The sequence below is a fragment of the Lygodium microphyllum genome, chromosome 3 (assembly GCF_053477565.2).
Source record: "Lygodium microphyllum isolate KBCC chromosome 3, Lygodium_microphyllum_v1.1.10, whole genome shotgun sequence".
NCBI classification, from domain to species: Eukaryota; Viridiplantae; Streptophyta; class Polypodiopsida; order Schizaeales; family Lygodiaceae; genus Lygodium; species Lygodium microphyllum.
The window spans coordinates 145,996,660-146,012,244 of record NC_141137.1 but is presented as its reverse complement, the minus strand read 5'-3'; positions in this window follow the sequence as shown (position 1 = coordinate 146,012,244).

The window sequence follows — 15,585 nt, the reverse complement described above, 5'->3', positions numbered from 1 at the left end:
TTCACTCACAATCTCTCTCACTCTTTCCCTCGCTCAATCAGTCTCTTATTCTTTCACCAAAATGGGAAGAATAAGAGGGGAAAGAATGATGAGTAGCTTCACATTTTTGAGTCCCTCACTCTCTCTTCCTCAGTCTCAAAGATATGGTAAAGCAAGCAAGAAAATAGAGATAGAGAAGAAGAGGCTCTCCAAAGTTAGCCTGCACAAGAATGAGAGCTTCGATTCACACTTTATATGCATAGTGTTTGCTTTTAATTGGGCACCCTTAGACCTTTCTCTCTTGTGACTGATCCTCCTCTCTTTTACATTACACTATCGCTTGTGATCCATCCACAATGGACTTGTGGTGGATACAATCTTTGGAAAATGAATAGACCCCCCTCAACCCCCTAAAAACCTCTACAATGGTTATGGGTCTTTCGAATTTCATATCTAAGAAGTATTACAATTTGCACAGGAGAGAGCCCAACCCTCATTTTACCAAATTACATAAAGCTCATATTTGTAAGTGATAGGTGAGAAAAGTTAATTATTTCGCCTAATAGACTTTAGGGTGCTTAGATTAAATACAATGAAGCTCTTAAACACTATATCATATTTATTTAGCACCGCCAGCACTAGTGGCTCTCTTCCTTGACTTTGGCTTTGCTTTGCAACCATTGTCTTTTGGGGTTAATAGAGAAGCTTTGTGCAAAGATCAAGGTCCTAAATTCCCTTCATACTATAACTTACTATTTCTACCTTTATGGAGGAGCTTCTTACAAAGGTAAAGATCCTAAATTTCCTTCATAGTGTAAGTTTTACAAGGGTTGAAGAGAACATCCTTAATTCCTTCATAGTGTAACTTACTAGTTTTACAAGGGTTAAGGGTTCCCTTCAATCATATTCACAATCATATACAATATATGATTATTCTAGAGTGTATGAAGGTTATCTATGAAACCCCATCACAACAAAACATTGGCTTAGCGATATGGGGTTTCGAGGCAAACATACCAATAGAGGAAGAGACCATTTCAAGGTAAGGGAGCTAGTGAGGGTGGGTCTAATGGACCAAATGATGGACTTCTAAGGTTATTTGATTATGTGTAGCCCTCAAGGCATGCAAGAGAGTGATGAAGCTATCGGAAATGAAGGCGATGAGGGTACTATTCACTAAGTCTTCATTTGTGATTTTGAGGCTATGTAAATTTTTTGAAGATATTAACATTCTTACTTTTTATTAGGCCTTTCTATGTTGGTATTGATTAGAGTAGTGAGACTCCAGAGATCTAGAGCTCATGGAAATGTTTTCCTTTATATCTAGCAATAACAAGATGCATACCTTGGACTAATCATCTTAAAAATGGTGTTTGTTGCATTTAGTGATGCTTTGTAATATAGGATTGTAGACCTTTGCATAAAGTGATGTACTTTGTAAAAGAGCGTATCATTGTTACATTTAGTGATGCTTTGTAATATGGGATTGTAGACCTTTGCATAAAGTGATGTACTTCGCAAAAGAGCATATCATTGTTGGGTTAAACTTGAAGGGCACCCTAGATAATTGTTATTATAGGTTTGCATTTCATGTCTCTTGACACTTTTATATCTTTCTTCTCTCTTAAAAATATTTTCCCATGGCTTGTCTTATCTATCATGTAGGGTTTTACAAGCAGATCTACACATTGTAAGTATAAATGTGAGATTATTGATTGAAAAGAAGCCTAGAGATGAGATCCCAACCTTTCCATGGAATGTGTTATCAAATGGCCTTAAAAACATATTGATGAGTGATATGGATGTTTTTTTGGTTGAGCAAAGTCAGATTCTAGCATATCTAGGAGTGTGTGGGGGGTGTAATGAAGTATGTGAAGAAAGTCCATTTGAAGCTCCACCATACACTTTAAGTTCATTTATGATGTAGCCTTTAATTGAAATAAATCAAGAGGTGAGTAATATGTCATTATAGTTATCTTACTCTCTTCCTTTAAATATATATTATGTCTAGGCTTGCACACTTCTTCTCCTAGCATCCCACCTAGATAGTGCACCAACATGATTCTTAATAGGCACGAGGGGAAAAAAATTGTCTTTGGTTAGTTCTCCACCAACAAGATTTGAATTTTGGAGATCCCTATAGAAATTCATTCATCATTCATAATTCATCATTCATCGTGTTGATAGGAGTCTCGTATATGGTGGGGCAACTCTTTATTTTTGCAAATAGGTACCACCTTGGAAGAAGTCTTGGTTTGTAGGCTTCTTGTCAAGGTTGGGTGATTAGTGTGTAGACCAATTTGCTTCCATTTTACATTGCATATAGGTAAGTGCAATCAAGTAGGAAAAAGGTTGTGACCTTTGATATGCTAGCAAGTGTGGGAATATGGGTATTTACTTGAGTGAACATGAGCTACTATTTTGTAATCATTGAGAAGGACAATGAGATTTTTAGGAAATTCTTGAAATTTGAGGGGAAATGTGATATGGTTTTTGGATATGATCAAATTTCGTGTTCACATTGACATTAAACCATTTCATCCTGTAAATGTGTTTTGGATATGATACATGATGTTTTCTCAAAAGAAATGAAGTAATGTAGTGCTTTCTAATCAAGAATGTTTTATTGTCATAGAGATTGTCTTTTTTCTCTTCAACAATGCCATGAAACTAATCTTCAATAAATCTCTGAATTTGCCGTTTTCACCATAAATATGACTAATCTTGCTTGATATCAATTTGATTGTTTGGTGCATAGAGGCATTTAATGCTACAATTAGCTTTAAAGTCTTTTTCGATATCCAAGAATAATTTAGTGTGCAATAGTTATGTAAGATCTCACCATTTTCACCCAAGAAAAATCTAAAATAAGCTCATCAAAAACATGCCCCCTTCCATCCATGGTAGGAGGGAAAAAAGTCTATCAATCTATTTTAAAATCCATCCATAGTAGAAGAAAAAATCATGTCTATGAGTCAAATTTTAAACATTCTTTTTCTTAAGGAAACTTTTACCAAAACATACTTTGTAACACATTTGATTCCGAGAGAGAGAGAGAGAGAGAGAGAGAGAGAGAGAGAGAGAGAGAGAGAGAGAGAGAGAGAGAGAGAGAGAGAGAGAGAGAGAGAGAGAGAGAGAGATGTGTGTGTGTGTGTGTGTGTGTGTGTGTGTGTGTGTGTGTGTGTGTGTGTGTGTGTGTGGGAGAGGGAGAAGGTTAGAACTTTAAGTGATTGACGGATTCTTTCTAGAAGAAAATTGCAACACGAGTTAGAGTTATTCAAAAGGCCATGCCACATCAATATGTCCACTTGATCAAAACCTTGGGTTTTCCTTAGGCAAGCTTTTGATTAAATATATTGTAAAGATTGTATCCAATTCCACGGGTGGAAAAATGTAGAGAGGAGGAAGCTAGGCCTTTCAATACTTGAGAGAGTGTTTTTAGAAATGAACTATAACACAACAATGCTAGAGTTAGTCAAAAGGTCATGCCACAAGGATGGAGAAGTGGCAAACTATTGGTTGGCACAAGGAAAGAGTCACTTTGGTAACCCAAAGAACCTATCTTGAAACATGAAATGATCTTATGAAATGTGTCATAAAAACTCAATCTCAACTATCTTAATAAGCATCATGGATTACTTTTTACTTAGGCTTTGGAAGTTGAAAGCTAATTGTCTTGAAATAGCATACAATGTCTTTATTATCACACCAAATGTTTTCTTACACACGTTTATGAATTTGAAGTCAAATTTCTCCTTGATTCTTGTCAATATGCTAGCCCAAGCTTAACCTTTCAAATCTATTGGGCTTGCCCATGATTTTCTAAGTGATTTCCCTACCATATAGAATTGTGACGTGAATGTATTTCTAGTCTTTCGCTTAAGTAAGCCTTGCAATCATATGTCCCAAATAACCTTGAGGGGAGAAGAGGAGGAAAGTAGCATGAACTATATATATGGAGTCAAAACTAAAAAATAATATTTGAAGAATCAATTCAACAAGTTTTCATGATTCTTTCATGGCAACATGGGTCAAGGCTTATACTAATGGACAATTGTGGAAAAGGGATTCTTACATTGTACAATGTGAAGAATATGCATGACAAATGTGGTGCAAAAGACCACATTGCTAAATAATTTTGATTTTAGAAGTGTATTGATGGTATAATAGTGGTAAAACAATGAGCTTATGGATAGGTCCCATTGAATAGTAACTTTGTGCTTATCACACTATTGTGTGTTCCTATGTCTAGTAACAAAAGGACAAGTAATTGAGAAGTTTAGCATGTGTGTGTGTGTGTGTGTGTGTGTGGAGAGAGAGGGAGAGAGAGAGAGAGAGAAGAGATGTATGAGTAAGAGAAAACTCAATCTAGGAAAGAAAGGTGCAAAGAGGATTTAAATGAATGATTTTTGGGCCTACCTAAGGGAAGGCCTTGGCCTCTATTATGGGAATATATTGAATTTTTTGGTTGCCCATAGGGGCTACTTTACTTTCCCTATGTCAAGCAAACTTTTACTTTATGAACAAAAGAAAACACTCAAAGATCTTTCTGGTTGAGTGTTTAGAACATACATGATATAAAATAACAATGACCTTATGCACATGCCATCTCTTTTATGCCTTGAAGTAATAGCTCTTTCTCTCTCATCTCATACTCATACCCCTTGTACTATTTATATGTCTCTATTTTGATAATTCTAGGAGCTATCAAAACAAAAGGAGACTTTCCACATTTTATAATAACCGTTTCTAGGGTAGTATGGTTAGTGGAAGAGTTTCCAAAGACTTCAAGTTGAGCCACCATGGTTCACAACTTGAATTATAGGTATGTTGGGAATGTTCCTACCATGTTACACACACACACACACACTCTCTCTCTCTCTCTCTCTCTCTCTCTCTCTCTCTCTCTCTCTCTCTCAATCAATGTATGTATGTGTTGAGATATTGAGCTCCACTCGTGATATGCCAGGGTGACCGTTGTGCATTTATGTCACCGACTTGTCAGTTGCAGATGCGGTTGGTACACCGCCCATGAATAATAGCTAGATGACAGCTATGCTTATCTACTCTAGTTCGTGGCTCAGTTAGTATGCCACCTTAGTTAGTTGAGTTTGGTTTGAGACCCATATATAGGGTTCTTCTATTTCTTTGTATGTGAGTTCTTTTTGGCTTACACAACTAAGAAGAGGAAAACTTTTTTGAGCCTCCACCTCTATGTGTATTCCCCCATTGTGCAAGCAAGAAAGCTACAAGTGAGACTCCTTTCTTCTCTCCCACAATCTTGACATGGTATTAGAGCCTTGTTCGTGGTAAGGAGCTCAAGAAAGCAAGCCAAGTTCGCAGTGTTCTGGTAAGAGGATCAGTGTTGCTTCCATTTTTCTGTTTTGGGAGCAAGTCTCTGCAGGTAGCACAGCCGAAAAGTGCAAGAGTGCATTGTCTCAAGTTGAGATGCCCTTCGCGATGAAGCAAGAGGGCAGTATATGCTATGGGACAGGGCTTTAGCCCTGGGTGACCCTGTTTTTTTTATTTGAGGCCATTTCGGAGCCTGTTTTGGAGGCGAAAGTTTTCTGCACGCACTTAGGAAAAGGCCCAGTTTTATGCTGTGCGACCACTGTTCTACAGATTGGTGAAAAGTTACTGTAGAAATTGCATCGTATGCTTATGCACAGAGACATTGGGAGTTACAGAATCATCCTTGTTGCCTGTTGATGCAAAATCGTCACTAGGAAGTGACTGTGTGGTCAAATACCACCTTCGTCAGTTTTGCAGATTTGCCCTTGTGAGGCTGAAGCTGTGTTCTTTGCAGTGACAGAATTTTTTGCAGTGTTCTGTAATGGCGTCTGATTCTCTTTCACAGATTGTCACTGAAAAGCTTGACAAGAACAACTTCCAAGCATGGAAGTTTAGAATGACGAATTTCCTTATGGGAAAAGGATATTGGGAATTCGTTGCAGGAAATGAAGAAGAACCAGTTCTTCCTGATGTTCCCAATCAACAGCAAATGCAGGCATTTAAAGCATGGCATGAGAGAGCCAGAAAAGTTATGTATTGGCTGTCTATCAGCATTTCAGACTCTATGATTGTGCATATTCAAGATGCAAGTACGCCAAAGGAGGCATGGGATACTTTGTCAAAAATGTATAGCACAAATACGCAAGCTAGGAAAATGCAGCTCAAGCAAGAGTTGCACAATGTGCAAAGAGAAAATATGAGCATCAATGACTACCACATGAAGGTGAAGAAGATTGCAGATGCACTTGCTTCCATTGGGTCGCCAGTGGAAGATGATGATTTAGTTTCTGTGACCTTGAATGGTCTAGGAAAGGATTATGCACAGTTCCGAACATCCATTTCCATCTGTGAAAGATTTCCTGATTTTGAGGAGTTGATTTCTCTTCTAATTTCTGAGGAGCAGAGAAATGGTGGTGCATCTTCTTCAGGAGGAACTTCAAAAAAAGCTGTCTTCTACTCAAATGCTAGAAGAGGTAGAGCCAGAGGTAGAGGAGGCAGATCTGGAGGCCGTGGTAGAAATCAAAATATGCAGCAAACTCAAGAAAACCAGTCCTATGGAGGAGGATGTGGTAACTCTAGAGGCAGGGGGAGCCAAAGAGGTCATGGTGGATGGCAAAGAGGCCAAAATGCAAACAGTAATGTTGAATGCTACTACTGTGGTAAAATGGGTCATATGGCTAAAGACTGCTATAAAAAGCAGAATGACATCATGAATGGAAAATTGCAACAAGGGTATTATGCATCTTCTAGTAGACAGGGTAATGACAGAAATGAGCATTTGTTTATGGTGCAGCACATGAACAATTCTGTGACAAGTGCAGAAGAAAGCAACGATGTATGGTATGTTGACTCAGGTATATCAAACCACATGACAGGTCATGCAGAATGGATGGAGGATGCAAGAAAAATGAAAAAACCAGGATTTGTGGAAACTGGTGATGATACTGCACATCCTATTGTGCAGATTGGAAAAATTCATTTGTCTATGCAGAATGGGAAAAAGAAATACATGTCCGATGTATTTCATGTCCCAAATATCACCAAGAATCTGGTTTCCGTTGATCAAATGGTTGAGCAGGGCTTGCAGGTCAGATTTAATCCTCATGGATGCTTTGTTGAGGATATGAAAAATAAAGGTCGCTTGATAGCAAAAGGAAAGAAGAAGGGCGTGCAGACATGTCTGAATTGAGTGCAGCAATGTTTGCACATGGGACCGGTGTAGTTGCAGATATTGATATGTGGCATAAACGCATTGGTCATGTTAATGTATAGCGACTTAAATCAATGCAGGCCCAAAATATTGTTGCAGGATTGCCTAAATTCAAGGTTGCAGAAATGCATAAGGTATGTGAAGCCTGCCAATTTGGAAAACAGGCAAGAAAACCATTTCCTAGACATGTTCAAGAGAGTAAGAAGCCATTGGAATTAATCCACTCTGATGTGTGGACTACTAAAGCTGCATCTCTTGGAGGCTGTCATTATTTTGTCAGTTTTATTGATGACTATAGCAGAAAAGTTTGGGTGTATTTTATGAAAAAGAAAAGTGAAGTTTTTGGGCATTTCAAAACTCTTAAAGCTATGGTTGAAAAAGAAACAGGCCTGCAAATAAAATGCCTAAGGTCAGATAGAGGGGGAGAGTACCTCTCAAATGAGTTTGCAAGGTTCTTGCAGGAGCATGGCATAAAGCAGCAATATTCATGCAGTCATATCCCACAACAAAATGGAGTTGCAGAAAGGAAAAACAGGCATATTGGAGAGGTATCTCGTGTCATGCTCAATGAAAAAGACCTACCAGATTTTTATTGGGCTGAGGCAGTTGCTACAGCAGTCTACATAATGAACAGGACTCCCACTGCAGCAATACATGGGATGACTCCGGAGGAGAGGTATACTGGTAGGAAACCATATATTTCTCATTTGAAGATTTTTGGCTGCATTGCCTATGTTCATGTGCCAGATGAGTTGAGATCCAAGTTGGATCCAAAAGCTGAGAAGTGCATCTTTATTGGTTACTCTTTGCAGCAGAAAGGGTATAGCTGCTATAACCCTTCTACTTGTAAGTTTACAGTGAGCAGAGATGTTGTTTTTGATGAGATGAGTAGCTGGTATAAACCAGTAAATGTGATTGATAATGTAGATGCACAAAATGGTAATGCTGCATAGAATTCACAGTACCAGTCATCACAAGATATTAGTGGACCTAGAGCGTCCTCTAGCAGTGGTTCACATTCTTCGCCATGGACAGGCAGATTGAGATCAGGAGAATCTTCTCAAAGTAATACAGATAGTGGTATGCAGGTATCACGAAAAGGAAAAGAGAAGGTAGATCAGCCCATGTTTGATGTGAATGCAGGTCACTCTTATGTGGATGGTGAATCCAGTGGCTCAGAACAGAGCATTGATGATGAGTTGGGTATTCCTTCTATTGTTACACCTGGAGTAAGGAAGACCAAGGATGTTTTGAGAGCACCTGAGAGTGAACCTACTTTGCGTAGGTCTACCAGAGCTAGGTATCCTGTGGATAGGCTGAAATATGATGGATTTACAGCCATTCACTATGCATATATGGTCAAAGTGATACATGAATCAGAACCCACTTCTTTTGAGCAAGCCATGGGAAAAGAAAAATGGGAGAAAGCCATGGATGAAGAAATGGATGCCTTGGAAGCAAATGCTACATGGGAATTGGTACCTTTGCCTAAAGGTAAGAATGCAATTGGCTGTAAGTGGGTTTATAAGGTGAAGCACAATGCAGATGGTTCTCTGAACAGATACAAGGCAAGATTAGTAGTCAAGAGGTATGCACAAACATATGGCATTGATTATGAAGAAACGTTTAGTCCGGTTGCAAGGATGGCAACCGTAAGAGCAGTCATTGCTATGGCTGCATCAAAGGAATGGTCTTTACATCAGATGGATGTAAAGAATGCCTTCTTGCATGGTGATTTGCAAGAAGAGGTATATATGGAGCAGCCACCAGGTTATGTGCATGCTGTTCATCCTGAGTTTGTTTGCAGGTTGAAGAAAGCATTGTATGGCTTGAAGCAAGCACCTAGAGCATGGTCTGACAAGATAGGACAGTATCTTGTCACTATTGGCTTTCAGAATTCAGAGAAAGGTATTATGCTACTTGTCATATATGTTGATGATTTGATTATGACAGGTGACAGTGATGAAGATATCCTTCATGTGAAAATGCTATTGAAGCAGAAGTTTGAGATGAAGGATTTGGGAGAGCTATGTTATTTCTTAGGCATTGAGGTAATTAGATCACCAAGTGGGATACGGCTCTTGCAGAGGCAGTACGGATTGGACATGCTGTCCAAATATGGGATGACAGGCTGTAAGCCTATTTCAGTTCCTTTGGAGCAGAATGTGAAGCTGAGCACAGATGCAAGGGAGCTTCTGGAAGACCCTACTAAGTACAAACGCATAGTAGGAAGCTTGATTTATATGACTATTACCAGGCCAGATTTGAGCTATGCTGTTGGATTGGTAAGTCAGTTTATGCAGGCTCCAAGGAAACCGCATTTGGATGCGGCTAGACGCATACTCAGATATGTGAAGTCCACATTGCAGTATGGACTATTTTATGAGACTGGGGTTCAGATACAGTTGCATGGATACACTGATGCTGATTGGACTGGTAGTATTTCTGATAGACGATCTACCAGTGGATATGTGTTCTCTTTTGGGAGTGCTGCAGTCACTTGGAGCAGCAAGAAACAGCCTACAGTTGCCTTGTCGAGCACAGAGGCTGAGTACAGGGGTGCACCAATGGCTGCATGTGAGGTAGCTTGGTTGCATAAGCTACTTTATGATATGCATTAGCCTACAGATGGGCCAGTTGTCATTTATTGTGAAAACATGAGTAGTATACACTTGGCAAATAACCCAGTCTATCATGCTAGAACAAAGCACATTGAGGTGCATTATCACTATGTGCGAGAGAGAGTTTTACTAGGTCTTATTGATCTAGTTTATGTCAGCACAGAGGATCAGGTAGCTGACATATTCACGAAGGCGTTGGGCGCAGAGAAGCTGCGCAAGTTCAGAGACCTGCTTGGTGTGTAAGAATTGGGATTGAGCTCGAGGGGGAGTGTTGAGATATCGAGCTCCACTCGTGATATGCCAGGGTGACCGTTGTGCATTTATGTCACCAACTTGTCAATTTGCAGATGCGGTTGGTACACCGCCCATGAATAATAGCTAGATGACAGCTATCATTATCTACTCTAGTTTGTGGCTTAGTTAGTATGCCACCTTAGTTAGTTGAGTTTGATTTGAGACCCATATATAGGGTTCTTCTATTTCTTTGTATGTGAGTTCTTTTTGGCTTACACAACTAAGAAGAGGAAAACTGTTTTCAGCCTCCACCTCTGTGTGTATTCCCCCATTGTGCAAGCAAGAAAGCTACAAGTGAGACTCCTTCCTTCTCTTCCACAATCTTGACTGTATATATGTATGTATGTATGTATGTATGTATCAAGTGGCTACCCTAATAGTAAGCCACTTAATTTATTAACCCATCGACCTAGGTTCAAATCTCCCCTTTTCTCAATATCTATACTAAATGATCATGTAGGATGTAGGAGTTTTGAATTGAAGACCTTGTTGTCTCCATGAATTCAACTTAACCAACTGAGCTACATCCATTTGGTCATACGTGTGCATGCACACACACACACACACACACACACAAAATCTCTATATCTGTGTGTGGACCCATCAAACCATTGATGGTGTATCCATTAGTCTAATTTATTGATTGATTGATGAGAGATATAGACTTATTGGATTGATAGCTTCTTATAACAAAATTATTTAATATTGTGAGAAGAGGAGCATCACTGGGTCTTCTAGTTTCAATCAATGTTCCACTCAGATTGATCCATTTAGGAATCCTCCTTTGTTTGAAGCCCAACGATGATCCATCTCACATTCTAATCAAGAAAGAGAAGATATTATCGGCTCCCTTAAGATACTAAAGTGCTTCTATGCATCAAATGATTCTCAAGCTTGAGACTAGATTCACAAATTAACCATAATGTCTCAAAATTTTTGGAAGGTATCATATGTTGCAAGTCATGGTGTTCTCTTGTTCAAACCACATAATGTCACAAGGTTCTTAACATCATTTGAGAAGGCAAAGAAAATTTCATTTATTTGGCATGATGCTTTCTTATATGCAACAAAGCATCAATTTATATCCATGGTGGAGAATCAATAGCATTATATAGAACATTTATGTTGAGGCCATCGGCTCACCATGGTGAATTTATGTTAATCTTATTTATATGTATGATAGCAACATCAAGAACAATGCTATAAAAAGTATTTGTTGAAAGCTTGCTTTAGAGCTACCTACTAAAGATGTTCTTAACATTTACAATAACGTCTCTCCATTGTGTTTGCTTTTTGTTAGCCATGTGTGGTAAAAGGTAAATAAGAGTACAAATCTAGCAAAGGTGTAATGTGGCAAGAATATTTTTGAAAGGATTGATTCTTTCGAGATACTTTAATATAGGCATGGCCACAAAGGTTGTACATTACAATGTCTTGATTAACTCTTGTAGCTACATATTTATTTATAATATTATTTGAGAGTTGGTGGGCTCAACTCTTATGTAAGTTGTAATATTTCCTAGTGTTAGAGAGGAAGACCCATAATTAGGTGAGGTTGTAGATGCCATACACATTGTGCACTACAATGGTCCTAATAAACTCTTGTGGTTACATATTTATTTGTAATATCATTTGAGAGACAAGCTCAAGAAGCATGAAAGCTTTAATCTTTCCTAGTGTTGGAGAGGAAGAGATGGAGCTAGGCAGGGTTTTGGGCATTAGCCTTCCATTCACTTTAGAGAGATTGGTCCAAATTAACCCAAAGCTTTATGCATAGGGTAAGAAGGAACAACTTGTTGGGGGTAAAGGTGCCCATGCCCATCATTGTCACTTTATTCTTTATTCTTTTGGTTACTATTCAACAAGGGAAAGCCGATCACACATTGAGACTATTGGAGTCCCCACATACGGTGTCTCTCTTGCTTGCTCTCTTACTCTATCTGACATAGCTCTCACTTTGCTCTTACTTCTGCTTGTTTGCTTCCACTCAAGCTCTACCTTTCAATTGGTATTAGAGCCAACCATTCAAGGAGCTTCTTCATCCTTCGCTTCAACCCAAATTCAAAGCTTCAACTCAAGGTTTCATGGTAGCCATAGTGCTTATTGAGCTGAGGAGCATCCATTCTATCCATTTTGAGTGGATACAAAGCATGTTGTAGAAGTCATGGATAGCTATGGCAACTTGATAGTACTTTCATATTTTGTCCATAACTTTTGCATACAATATTAGATTTAGGTATTCTATAGCTAGAAATAAAGATATGAAAAGAGCTATAGATTTGGGTACTCGCATAGTTGATTATGTGTAGTTTTCTATTCTTTGCTTCACATAGAATAGAAACGAAGACGTGACAAGAGCTACAGATTTGAGCACTCATAGAGTTGATTTTTTGCAGTTTTCTATTCTTTGATTCACATAGAATAAAACTATTCTAGTGTGGACATCAAAGAATAAATTCCATAATGCATGTTTGATGCTTCATGCATGCTATTTTGGTATTTGGGTGGTATGGTTATGCTTTTGGGATGCTACTTGGATTTTTTAGAGCTTAATTAACTCAATTTTATAGAGGTTTATTGCTATTAGTTTGGATAGCAAGCATATAAGAGTGAGTTTCATGGCTTTGAATGCTTTTATTGTACCTACATGGTATTTCGGGTATGCTGCATATCTATGATGATGTCCAACATTGATGTATGAGCATGGATATGGTTATGACATGCTTTGACACTTGGATTTGAGCTACATTTGATGTACTTGGGATTTCTTCAATTGCTTTGAGATTTTATGCTTACTCACTTACGGATATTAAAGCTTCATTTAAACTTATGCTCTCGAATGTATTTGTGATGCGCTTTCGCTTCCCGAATGCTTTGATGAATATGTCTCGAGCTTTTCTTGCTCGCTTTGCATTCTAGATTTACTTCTACTGGGAGATGCTTGTACTTACTTGATAGAGCTTGGTTCTTTGAGACCATGAAACTCTTGGTTTATGTATATGCTCTCTTTTATGCTATTGGACACGTAGTTACCTCCACTTGTGAGCTGATTTGATTCCATATGCTTTGGATATCGACACTTACCTGTGTCAGTAGTTTGTTAGTGATGTATATGCTTATGGGATATATGGCTTACTAAAAATTTGAGTTTGTGATAGTCTTCGGTACTGGCGATCTATGCTTAGTTACTATTAGTTTTATTCTTTGTATCTTGGTTTGCTACTCAGATATTCTTGGCAGTGGGAGCTTACTTTCTTGGCTATTTGCCCACAATTGGATTAATATATATAAATGTCTTTATTTCAGCATTGTCTTAGAGAGCAAACATTGTACTTTGGTAGTCTATTGCTTGTAGTTGGTGGACACCTCTATACTTTGGTATTCTCTCTTGTTTTGCCTTTGTTTTAGCTAACTTTTGGGGGCTAATTTGCAATCATTTACAATAGCCTATTCTCTTAGATTTTACATTGGTATATTGTCATTATGGCTAGTTCTTCGAATGATAGTGCTGTTTTTAATATTGAAAAGCTTCATGGCACAAACTTCACCTATTGGAAAACTCAGATATGGCAAGTATTGGTTCAAAAGAAGTAGGTTAAGCCTTTGAAAACCAAGAAGTAAATCCAAAGGCATTGATTAGGATACTTGGGATGAGTTGGATAAGCTATGTAAATCCACTATTATATTCATTATCAAAACAGGTTTATTTCAATGTTGTGGTACCTAAGGATAATACTTGGTAGTTATGGGAAAAGATAAGTAATCTTTATGATAAGCAAAGTCTTGCTTCACAAATGTACTGGTTGAAACAGTTCTTGGACCTTCACATGAAGGAAGGGACTAGTGTGTCCATGCATTTGAGTGAGTTTCACTCAATTTTCAGCCAATTGACTTCACAGGGCATTGAGTTTAAGGATAATCTTCCTTTTTTATTCTTGCTTGTGATACTTTTTGATTCATGGGACACTTTTTGTACTGCTATATGTGCTAATGTGCCTAATAATGGTTTGAAACTCTAGGATGTCGAAGGTGCCTTACTCACAAAGGAGATGAACAAAAAGAATGTGGATGTAGCTTGTACTTCTCATGCATTGACTGTTAGGGGTAGACATGATGGTAAGAGCGGTAATGACCACCATGGTAAAGACTAACAGAGGTCTTAGTCTCACTAGCAAACTTGCATTAAGTCCCATGGTCGTAAGGCCTCTCTTATATGTCATTATTATGGAAAGTAGGGTCGCATTAGGCCATAGTGCCATAAGATATGTGATGATAAGCGCAAGGAGAAAGGCAAGGTCAAAGTGCAAGATAAATCTGATGATTGTAGCATTGTTCCTAGTAAGTCCAATGTGAAAATCGAGTAGATAAATGCCTTGGAGCTTGTGCTTGATTTAGGGGCTTCTTTTCATGTTACCCTACATAAGGAGTGGTTTCATTTCTATCGCAGCATGACTTCAAGGCACAATGTTGTGCCTACATTTCTCCCCTTACACTAGGACTTGTATAAAAAGTGCATGGATACTCACGTATGGGCACAATCCTCTTATCTATCCTTATCTAGTATCAAGGCCTTCCGAAAAGACTATCTATAGCTCACAGGGGTTATATGCTGATCCTCGATCTAGAGCCCCCCTAGTACTCTTGTTGCCTCCTAGCTTAACATTCTCCCTATGGGGAGACCTCTCACAATGAGACTAAGAAATGACTTGGCATTGGATATTATTTGCATTAGCGATGTTAGACTACAGTTTGCTGCAAGCAGCACTTTTGTTCTGCATGATGTATGCCATGTTCCAGCTTTAACCAAAAGCCTACCCTTTGCTAGGCAATTGGATGATCCATGGTATTATCTATCTCTTGGTGATTCCATGTGGAAGATTACACGTGGGAATTTTTTCTTTACTTGAGGTGCCAAGGTTGGTAGCCTCTATCCCTTGCTTGTATTTGGATCTATTGACCATGTTTTGGTTGTGGCTGACATACCACATGTATCTTTATGGTATCATTGCCTTGGGCACATGTTTGTAAAAGGAATGAAAATGCTTTCTTGTTTGCAGCATCTTCCGTTCCTTGAGTATAAATGTTTTGATTCATGTAATCATTGTCTTTATGGTAAGCAATCACATAGTTCTTATAAGAAGTCTGGCATTACGCACATGGGTGTGCCTCTAGCTCTTTTTCATTCTAATGTATGTTTTCACATGCCCTATCAATCACTAGGTGGCCCAAAGCACTTTGCGACTTTCATTGATGATTATTCACATAAAGTCTGGGCATATCCCATAAAGCAAAAATTAGTTGTATTACCTACTTTTCAGCGTTAGCTTACTCTTGTTGAAAACTAGTCTAGGTATAGGCTGAAATGCCTAAGGTTAGATAATGGGGGTGAATACGTCTCTAAACCATTGAACGGGCTCAACTTATAGCACCTAAGAGGGAAGGTGGAGTGTGGTTGGATATTTCGTTTAT